Source organism: Pseudorca crassidens, chromosome 11, assembly GCF_039906515.1.
Source record: "Pseudorca crassidens isolate mPseCra1 chromosome 11, mPseCra1.hap1, whole genome shotgun sequence".
In the NCBI taxonomy this organism is placed as follows: domain Eukaryota; kingdom Metazoa; phylum Chordata; class Mammalia; order Artiodactyla; family Delphinidae; genus Pseudorca; species Pseudorca crassidens.
The window spans coordinates 1,776,603-1,785,879 of record NC_090306.1 but is presented as its reverse complement, the minus strand read 5'-3'; the positions used below and the strand labels follow the sequence as shown (position 1 = coordinate 1,785,879).

Sequence of the window (9,277 nt, the reverse complement as noted above, 5' to 3'; positions counted from 1 at the left end):
ATTTAACTATTTGAACATACTGATTAAAAATAATAATTATAAAGAGCAAGCAGGGCTTCCCTGGTGGTGTAGTGGTTAAGAATCCACCTGCCAATGCAGGGGACACAGGTTCGAGCCCTGGGCTGGGAAGATCCCACATGCTGCGGAGCAACTAAGCCCGTGCGCCACGACTACTGAGCATGCGCTCTAGAGCCCGCAAGCCACAACTACTGAGACCGCAAGCCACAACTACTGAACCCGCGTGCCATAACTACTGAGCCCGCGTGCCGCAACTACTGAGCTTGTGCTCTAGAGCCTGCGAGCTACGACTACTGAGCCCATGTGCCACAACTACTGAAGCCCACGCACCTAGAGCCTGTGAGCCACAACTACTGAGCCCGCGTGCCACAGCTACTGAGCCCGCGCTCCTAGAGCCCCTGCTCTGCAACAAGAGAAGCCACTGCAATGAGAAGCCTGCGCACCACAACGAAGAGTAGCCCCCGCTTGCCACAACTAGAGAAAGCCTGCGCGCAGCAATGAAGACCCAATGCAGCCAAAAATAAATAAATAAATTTATTTTAAAAATAATAATAATAAAAAAAATAAAGAACAAGCAAACAAAAAGCATGTTTTAAGAGCCTGTTTTACTTGGAGAGGAAGGTGAGCACAGGCCTGCCCTCTAGATCAAGAGGCCTCATGTTCCTGGAGAAAGAAAGGACTTCTGTGGGTTCTCGGAGACTTTGCCCAAGCAGGCAGGGGTTGCACTCCCTCCAACCTCACCCTTGCAGTGCGGACCGTACTGAGAGTGGTGAGCAGCTGGGTTTTTTGTTTTTTTTAATTAAAAAAAATTTTTTTCTTTTATATTTTGCCCGCACCGTGTGGCATGTGGGATCTTAGTTCCCTGACCAGGGATCAAACCCATGACCCCTTCAGTGGAAGCGCAGTGTCCCAACCACTGGACTGCCAGGGAATTCCCGTGAGCAGCTATTAACACGCCAGTTATGTAGTGGATGGGCAGGAAAAAACACTGAAAAATGTCCACTATGGCAAAGGTAAGTATATTTTAGGGTGGTGAAAGAGAAGCCCCTTGGCCAGGCAAACATTCAGATGGTTGTCCTGTTCTCAACATCAGAGTCCTCAGCAAGAAAACAAAACCAGAGTTCACGGGGCAGGGGGGTCGGACTGCGGATCTCTCCTTTGCGGCGGCGGCGGCCAGAGAGCGAGAGTACGAAGTGTTGCAACCCGAGTCATGGCAGGACAGGCATTTAGAAAGTTTCTTCCCCTCTTTGACCGAGTATTAGTTGAAAGAAGTGCAGCCGAAATTGTAACCAAAGGAGGCATTATGCTTCCAGAAAAATCACAAGGGAAAGTATTGCAAGCAACGGTAGTAGCTGTTGGATCCGGCTCTAAAGGAAAGGGTGGAGGGATTCAACCAGTTAGTGTGAAAGTGGGAGATAAAGCTCTTCTCCCAGAATATGAAGGCACCAAAGTAGTTCTAGACGACAAGGATGATTTCTTATCTAGAGATGGTGACATTCTTGGAAAATACGTCGACTAAAATTAGTCACTATTGAAATGGCATCACGGGAAGCTGCCACTGAAGTTCTGAAATCTTTCATCGTGTAAATAATTTCTGTGTTTCTTTTATAATAAAGTAATGATATCCAAACTAATGATATTCAGTGTCTCTGAAATTTAGTTTCTCTGTATTGATTTAAACATTCCCAAATAAAGGTATATAAATGAAAAAAAAAACAAAAATAAACCTTCCAATCGATGGAAAACAAACTGAAAATCTAACAACAAACATGGAGGAACCTTGAAGCTATTGTGCTGAGGGGGGAAGAAGTCCGTCCCAGCAGGACAGATGCTGTGGGATTCCACTTCTACAACGCCCCCAAAAGAGAGCCACAGAGACAGGAAGTAGGGTGGTGGGTGCCCGGGGCTGGGGGAGGGGGAGGGGAAGCTGGTGTTTAATGCGGACAGAGTTTCAGTTGGAGAAGATGAAAAAATTCTGGAGGCGGATGGTGGTGACGGTTGCACAACAGTGTGAATGTTCTTAATGCCACTGAGCTGTGCACTTAAAAAATGGTTAAAATGGTAAATGTTATCTTATTTGAGCACAATTTTTTAAAAAGTTGCCCATCCAGCTGATGGACTTTCAACGGTGCAGCGTGTAACCCGTCTTGTGCTGCCTCACGATCTTTAACCAAACCAGCTTATATTTTTTTCCTACAAATTTCCTGACAAGAGTGTGAAATACAACTTTGACATTTACATACAAATATATATATATATACACACACACACAAATGTATGTTACTATGACACATATGTAACCTAACATATACATGTAAAGTAAACAAAACAACAAAACCAAACTAAAAACAGCAAGCAACACTCAAGTGACAAAGGCAGCGAGTCTTCACCAGACTCCCTCCCACGGGGTGGAAACATCCCAACAGCCCACCTGTTTTCTGGGCCCAGAGAGCAGAGCTGCAGCTGAAAGCCCTTCCCCCCACGTGCGTCCCCACAAGCTGCCCTCGCTCCGGGGCAGGTGGCTGGCGTCCCACTGCTCTGTGGCCTTTCCACCAGCGCCCAGCTGGCTTTCTTTCCAAGGACGGTGTCATAGTCTGTGTGCACAAGCCTATCTGCAGCTTCGGGCTTTAGGACGAGTCCTGATCTTTGGACGTGGAGCAGAACTGGGGCAGAGGGAGTCTGGTGTCTGGAAGAGATACCGCGGTCGGTCGCCTGACGCCAGCCCTACCCTGGTTTTGTAACTTTCTGCAGCGATGGCCCAACCCTGATGGCCTCAGTGTTCATCAGAACATTTTGCTCTGTTTTCGCTTTTGAAATAACCGTCTGGGTGGGAGCCCAGGTGGCTGTGGCTTGTCACCCCACACTGCCTCCACCAATGAGAGGGCCCCTGGGGGTGCCCGCTGAGGCCTGCCCTCTGGACCCGGAGCCTCCCACTTGGGGTCAGCACGGGCCTGATGATGTGGAAACGTCACTGCCAGCAGACTCAGAGCAGGGAGAAATGGAAACACCTGATACTGCTTGGGAAACAGTTGAACTCGTTCTCATCCGGCTGACCCTCGTCCTCAGAGACCTTTTCCTTCAGTTGCAGTTTATTTGGCTACCGCATAGAAGCTGGGGAAAATAGACAATACCAACAATTTCAATCCTCAACACTTTTTTTTTTTTTTTGCGGTACGCGGGCCTCTCACTGCTGTGGCCTCTCCCGTTGCGGAGCACAGGCTCCGGACGCGCAGGCTCAGCGGCCATGGCTCATGGGCCCAGCCGCTCCGCGGCATGTGGGATCCTCCCGGACCGGGGCACGAACCCGTGTCCCCTGCATCGGCAGGCGGACTCCCAACCACTGCGCCACCAGGGAAGCCCTCGACATGTTTTTGTTTTAGTTTTTGTTTTTTGTATCAAATGATCTCCAATAATTTGTCAGAAACATCCCAAGCTTTGGTTGGGATGCTGCCCTTGCCCAGACCAAAGAACCCGTCGACACAGCTTGTTTTTTCTGTGTCAGGAAAAGCAGGGCTCATTCTACAGTCTCACATTATCTCCAAAACTCAGGCTGGAAGGGACATTTGGCCTCTTCCACATCTCCCACACTCCAATCTGACCCTCTTTCTGGAAGAACATGGACAGGCAGGTGCTAACATCACATCCCTTTCTGAGGGCGGAGAATCTGAGGGCAGAGGAGAACCAGCTCCCGGGAGCGAGAGTTAAACAAGACAGAAGGGGTGCCGGCCCCTTGACGGGACCTTGCTTGGAGGCAGAGGGGTCTTCACCTTGGAGGTGCCGTGTCATCACCTTCTCTTCACTGGCTTTCGGCTCTGAGTGTCTGCCCTCGTGTCACTGCGGGCAGCTGTCTGCTCGGCCCCTCAGGCTGGCACCCTCTCCCCCATTCACTCTCCTGTTTTCACCCTCCCTCCTCACATCAGCAGTACACGTCTTACAAAACTAGTCAATGGAGGAAATTCCCTGGCGGTCCAGTGTTCAGACTCTGTGCTTCCATTGCAGGGGGCACGGGTTCAATCCTTGGTCGGGGAACGAAGATCCTGCAAGTGTGGCCAAAACAAAACAAAACAAAACAAAAAATTAGTCAATGGAGGAAACCCCAAGGATTTATTCATTGATTCACCATATATATTCTGGGCATAAAATTTAAAAATCACTAAATTAAAATCACTAAATTTAGTAAAATTTAAAAATCACTAAATTAATGGAAGTTTGGACTTCCATTAATTGAAGAGATGACGTCATTTATTTTTTATTTGTTAAATTTAATTTTTATTTTATATTAGAGTATAGTTGATTTACAATGTTGTGTTCGTTTCAGGTGCACAGCAAAGTGATGCAGTTATACATATACACGTATCCGTTCTCTTTCAGATTCCTTTCCCGTATAGGTTATTACCGAATACTGAGGAGCGTTCCCTGTGCTATACAGTTGCTGTTTATCTACTCTATATATAGTAGTGTGTGTATGTTAATCCCAAACTCCTAATGTATCCCTCCCCTGCCCCATGTCCCTGAAGAGATGACAAAATTTACATCTCACTTGAAAAAACTACTCATCTAGTTTTCTCACTTTGACAGTGTTGTATTTTCTTCTTTCCATATGAAGCTGGCGTGTCACCTGATGTACTCCACGGGGGTAGTGTTCTGAGTCATGAGTCCATGATGGCCACTACACGTGGTGCCTGGTGAAAAGTCCACTTGGTATCTGGCTGTGCCCTCACCCACAAAGCTGCACCTCTCAAACAGAAGCCACTCCTACTATGACACTGTTAATATTGTAAATATAAAAAATGCACGCAAGAGAAACATTTCTCCTTAATTCATGACATTAGCTTTGACGTTACTTCAAACAGAATGCTCCTTTCTAACTTACCCTGAATTCCATGCTGGCGTTAAATTCATGAGGACAGAGAAGCTGAATACGTGCATCAATCTGTCAGAATCTAGAGAGGGGAGAATGCAGAGCAAACGTGGTGGGTATCCTTCCGTGGAGCTCGCGTGCAGCCCCCATAAAACCCACGTCTTAGCGGGACTGTTTACACGATACAGATGACATCAGGCCAACATTTTAGATTGCTCTGCAGACTCCATAATTCTTCTTAAAATATATAGAGGTGTAAAATCTTCAGAAATGTATGATATTTTAATAATTCAAGCACAGATAATAACATATAAAACACAAACAACATAACCACCACCGCTAGTCTCACACCCTAGGTTTATAATGGTTATGCTCTTGCTACATGCGCATCATCTGTTTTTCCTCCAAGGAAATAAAACATTGTGAAGGTCGCTCAAAATCCCTTTAACAAGGGCTCTCAGTCCTATTCTCTTTCTCTCTCCGTTCTGCAAGCTGGTACGTTTTTCTTTTTAACTCCAGTCAATGCCGTTTTACACCTCATGTTGCGTTGCAGCTCGGTGTTCGTCCCGTGTCTTTGGGATCTGTGCGCACTGTTCTGCCTGGATGCAGCTTGTCCTTACAATACGCAGTATTGCAGCGTGTGCGCACACGCATTTTAGATCCATTCCTCCACCGGTGCGTGGTTTGGTCGTTTCCAGTCCTGGGTTTTTTTTTAAGTTTTAATTGGAGTATAATTGCTTTACAATGTTGTGTTAGTTTCTGCTGTACAATGAAGTGAATCAGCTATCTGTATACATAGATCCCCTCCCTCTTGGACCTCCCTCCCTCCTCCCCCATCCCATCCACCTAGGTCACCACAGAGCACTGAGCTGAGCTCCCTGTGCGATACAGCAGGTTCCCATTAGCTATCTATTTTACACATGGTAGTGTATTTATGTCAATCCCAATCTCCCACTTCATCCCACCCTCCCCTTCCCCTGGCCCCGTGTCCACATGTCTGTCTTCTACGTCTATATCTCTATTCCTGCCCTACAAATAGGTTCATCTGTACCATTTTCTAGATTCCACATGTATGCATTAATGTACAATATTTCTTTTTCTCTTTCTGGCTAACTTCACCCTGTCCGACAGACTCTAGGTCCATCCACATCTCTACAAATGACCCAATTTTGTTCCTTTTTATGGCTGAGTAATATTCCATTGTATACATGTACCACCTCTTCTTTATCCATTGATCTATCGTTGGACATTTATGTTGTTTCTATGTCCTGGCTATTGTAAATAGTGCTGCAGTGAACATTGTAGTACACGTATCCTTTTACATTATGGTTTTCTCAGGGTATAATCCCAATAGTGGGATTGCTGGGTCATATGGTAGTTCTATTTTTAGTTTTTTAAGGAACCTCCATACTGTTCTCCATAGTGGCTGTATCAATTTACATTCCCACCAACAGTGCAGGAGGGTTCCCTTTTCTCCACACCATCTCCAGCATTTATTGTTTGTAGATTTTTTGATGATGGCCATTCTGACCGGTGTGAGGTGATACCTCACTGTAGTTTTGTTTGTTTGTTTTTTAATTTATTTTATTTTTATTTATTTTTGGCTGTGTTGGGTCTTTATTGCTGTGTGTGGGCTTTCTCTAGCTGCGGAGAGTGGGGATTACTCTTCATTGCAGTGCGTGGGCTACTCATTGCAGTGGCTTTTGCTGTGGAGCACGGGCCTTAGACAGCAGGCTCAACAGTTCTGGCGCACGGGCTTAGTTGCTCCGTGGCATGAGGGATCTTCCCAGACTAGGGCTCGAACCCGTGTGCTCTGCATTGGCAGGCAGATTCTTAACCACTGTGCCACCAGGGAAGTTCCTCATTGTAGTTTGGATTTGCATTTCTCTAATAATTAGTGATGTTGAGCATCTTTTCATGTGCCTCTTGGCCATCTGTATGTCTTCTTTGGTGAAATGTCTATTTAGGTTTTCCGTCCATTTTTTAATTGGGTTGTTTGTTTTTTTGATATTGAGCTCCATGAGCTGCTTGTATATTTTGGAGATTAATCCTTTGTCCATTGCTTCATTTGCAAATATTTTCTCCCATTGTGAAGGTTGTCTTTTCATCTTGTTTATGGTTTCCTTCGCTGTGCAAAAGCTTTTAAGTTTAATTAGGTCCCATTTGTTTATTTTTGTTTCTATTTCCATTACTCTAGGAGGTGGGTCAAAAAAGATCTTGCTGTGGTTTACGTCAAAGGGTGTTTTTCCTATGTTTTCCTCTAAGAGTTTTATAGTGTCTACATTTAGGTCTTTAATCCATTTGGAGTTTATTTTTGTGTATGGTGTTAGGTAGTGCTCTAATTTCACTCTTTTACGTGTAGCTGTCCAGTTTTCCCAGCACGACTTATTGAAGAGGCTGTCTTTTCTCCATTGTATGTTCTTGCCTCCTTTGTCATAAATTAGGTGACCATGTGCATGGGTTTATCTCTGGGCTTTCTATCCTGTTCCATTGATCTATATTTCTGTTTTTGTGCCAGTACCATATTGTCTTGATTACTGTAACTTTGTAGTATAGTTTGAAGTCGGGGAGCCTGTTTCCTCCAGCTCCGTTTTTCTTTCTCAAGATTGCTTTGGCTATCTGGTGTCTTTTGTGTTTCCATACAAATTGTAAAATTTTTTTGTTCTAATTCTGTGAAGAATGCCATTGGTAGTTTGATAGGAATTGCATTGAATCTGTAGATTGCTTTGTGTAGTATAGTCATTTTCACAGTATTGAATCTTCCAATCCAAGAACATGGTATATTTCTCCATCTGTTTATGTCATCTTTGATGCACATATCATATTTATATATCCATTCCTCTACTGATGCTTTGTTTGGTTGTTTCCAGTCCTCTTGCCAATACAAAGGCTGGTCCATGAACATTGCTGTACAAGTTTTCCAGTGCACCATGCAGTATCTTGTTACTCAGCATCCCTCCCCTCCTCCTGAAAAATACAAGCACCTTAGCATCCTTTAAGTCTATACACACCACCCTCTCTTACATGCTACTTGGTGAGGTACTTTAGTTCCACTTTTTAATATATATTCATCATCAATATAATATACAGTTATACAGTGAATGCATATTTATATTTATTTAAAGTTTTACCTATTTCTGGGAATCCCTGATGGTCCAGTGGTTAGGGCTTCACGCTCTCACTGCCAAGGGCCCGGGTTCAATCCCTGGCTGGGGAACTAAGATCCCATGAGCTGCCACATGGCCAAAAGAACAACCAACCAACCAAAAAAATCAAATAAAGTTTTACCTGTTTCTTTGGTTACGATTCCTTCTATCTTTCTATTTTTTTTGGAGGGGTCATTTATTTATTTAGTTTTGTGTGTATTCACATATATGTGTGTGAGAAATAGATCATATCGGTAAAATACATAAAAACATGCACATACTACAGTATTTATGTATGAATAATATGATGTCTGAGATACACTTCAAGATAGTCTGGGAGGGGAGGAAGTGGGTGAGGGCATAGATGAAATAAAGTTGGTTGTATACTGGTAATTATTAAAGCTGGGTCTGGATACAGGGAGCTTATACCATTTGCTCTATTTTTGTACACAATTAAAAATTTTCATGTATGTTAAAGAATTGAGAAAAAAAAGAAAAGGCACCATACTGGCAGCAGAGGTCCTTTCCCCCCTCCCCAAGCTCACCCAGCATTGATTTAGCTCTGTCACTTTTTGCAAGTCACTTCCCTCCTCTGGGCCTCAGTTTCCTTCTCTTTAAAACGATCAAGTTGGATCCTATGATATTTAAGACCCCTTCCTGCTTTGACATGGTAAGAGCTAGCACAGGGCTTCTCTGTTGTTGCTGTTTCTGCTTTTCATTGAGATATAATGTACATGCCACATAATTCACCATTTTAAGGTGCACAGTTCAGTGGTTCTCAGTCTGTTCACAAGGTTGTGCAACCATCTTCACCAGCTAATTATAGAACGTGTCCATCACCCCAAAGAGGAATCTGATACCAGCTGGCAGTCACTCTCTGTTCTCTTACCCCGCACCCTGGCATCCACTAAGCTATAATACTTTCTGTCTCTGTGGACTCACCTATCCTGGACCTTTCATATAAATGGAATTATAGCATATGCGGCCTTTTATGACCGACTTCTTTCACTTGGTGTAATGTTTTCAGGTGCACCCATGCTGTAGCATTTATTAGCACTTAATCTCTTTTTAATTCGTTTGGAAGGTAATCTGGGCAGCAGTTTATGGAATGGTTTGGATTGTGGTGAGATTGGTGGCAGGGAGACCAATTAGCAACTTATTGCAGGAGCCCAAGAAGAAGGTGCCCCTTAATAGGGGTGAGGTCTGATAAAGGCTCAGAGCTGCTGAAATGACCAAAGCCTAGTTGTAGTTA

The 9,277-nt window shown here is 44.3% G+C and overlaps 1 pseudogene; it reads left to right on the top strand.

The window, feature by feature from the left end:
• The first annotated feature begins 975 nt into the window (after positions 1–975).
• Positions 976–1,652, top strand: LOC137233438 (10 kDa heat shock protein, mitochondrial pseudogene; annotated as a pseudogene).
• The last annotated feature ends 7,625 nt before the right edge of the window (positions 1,653–9,277 follow it).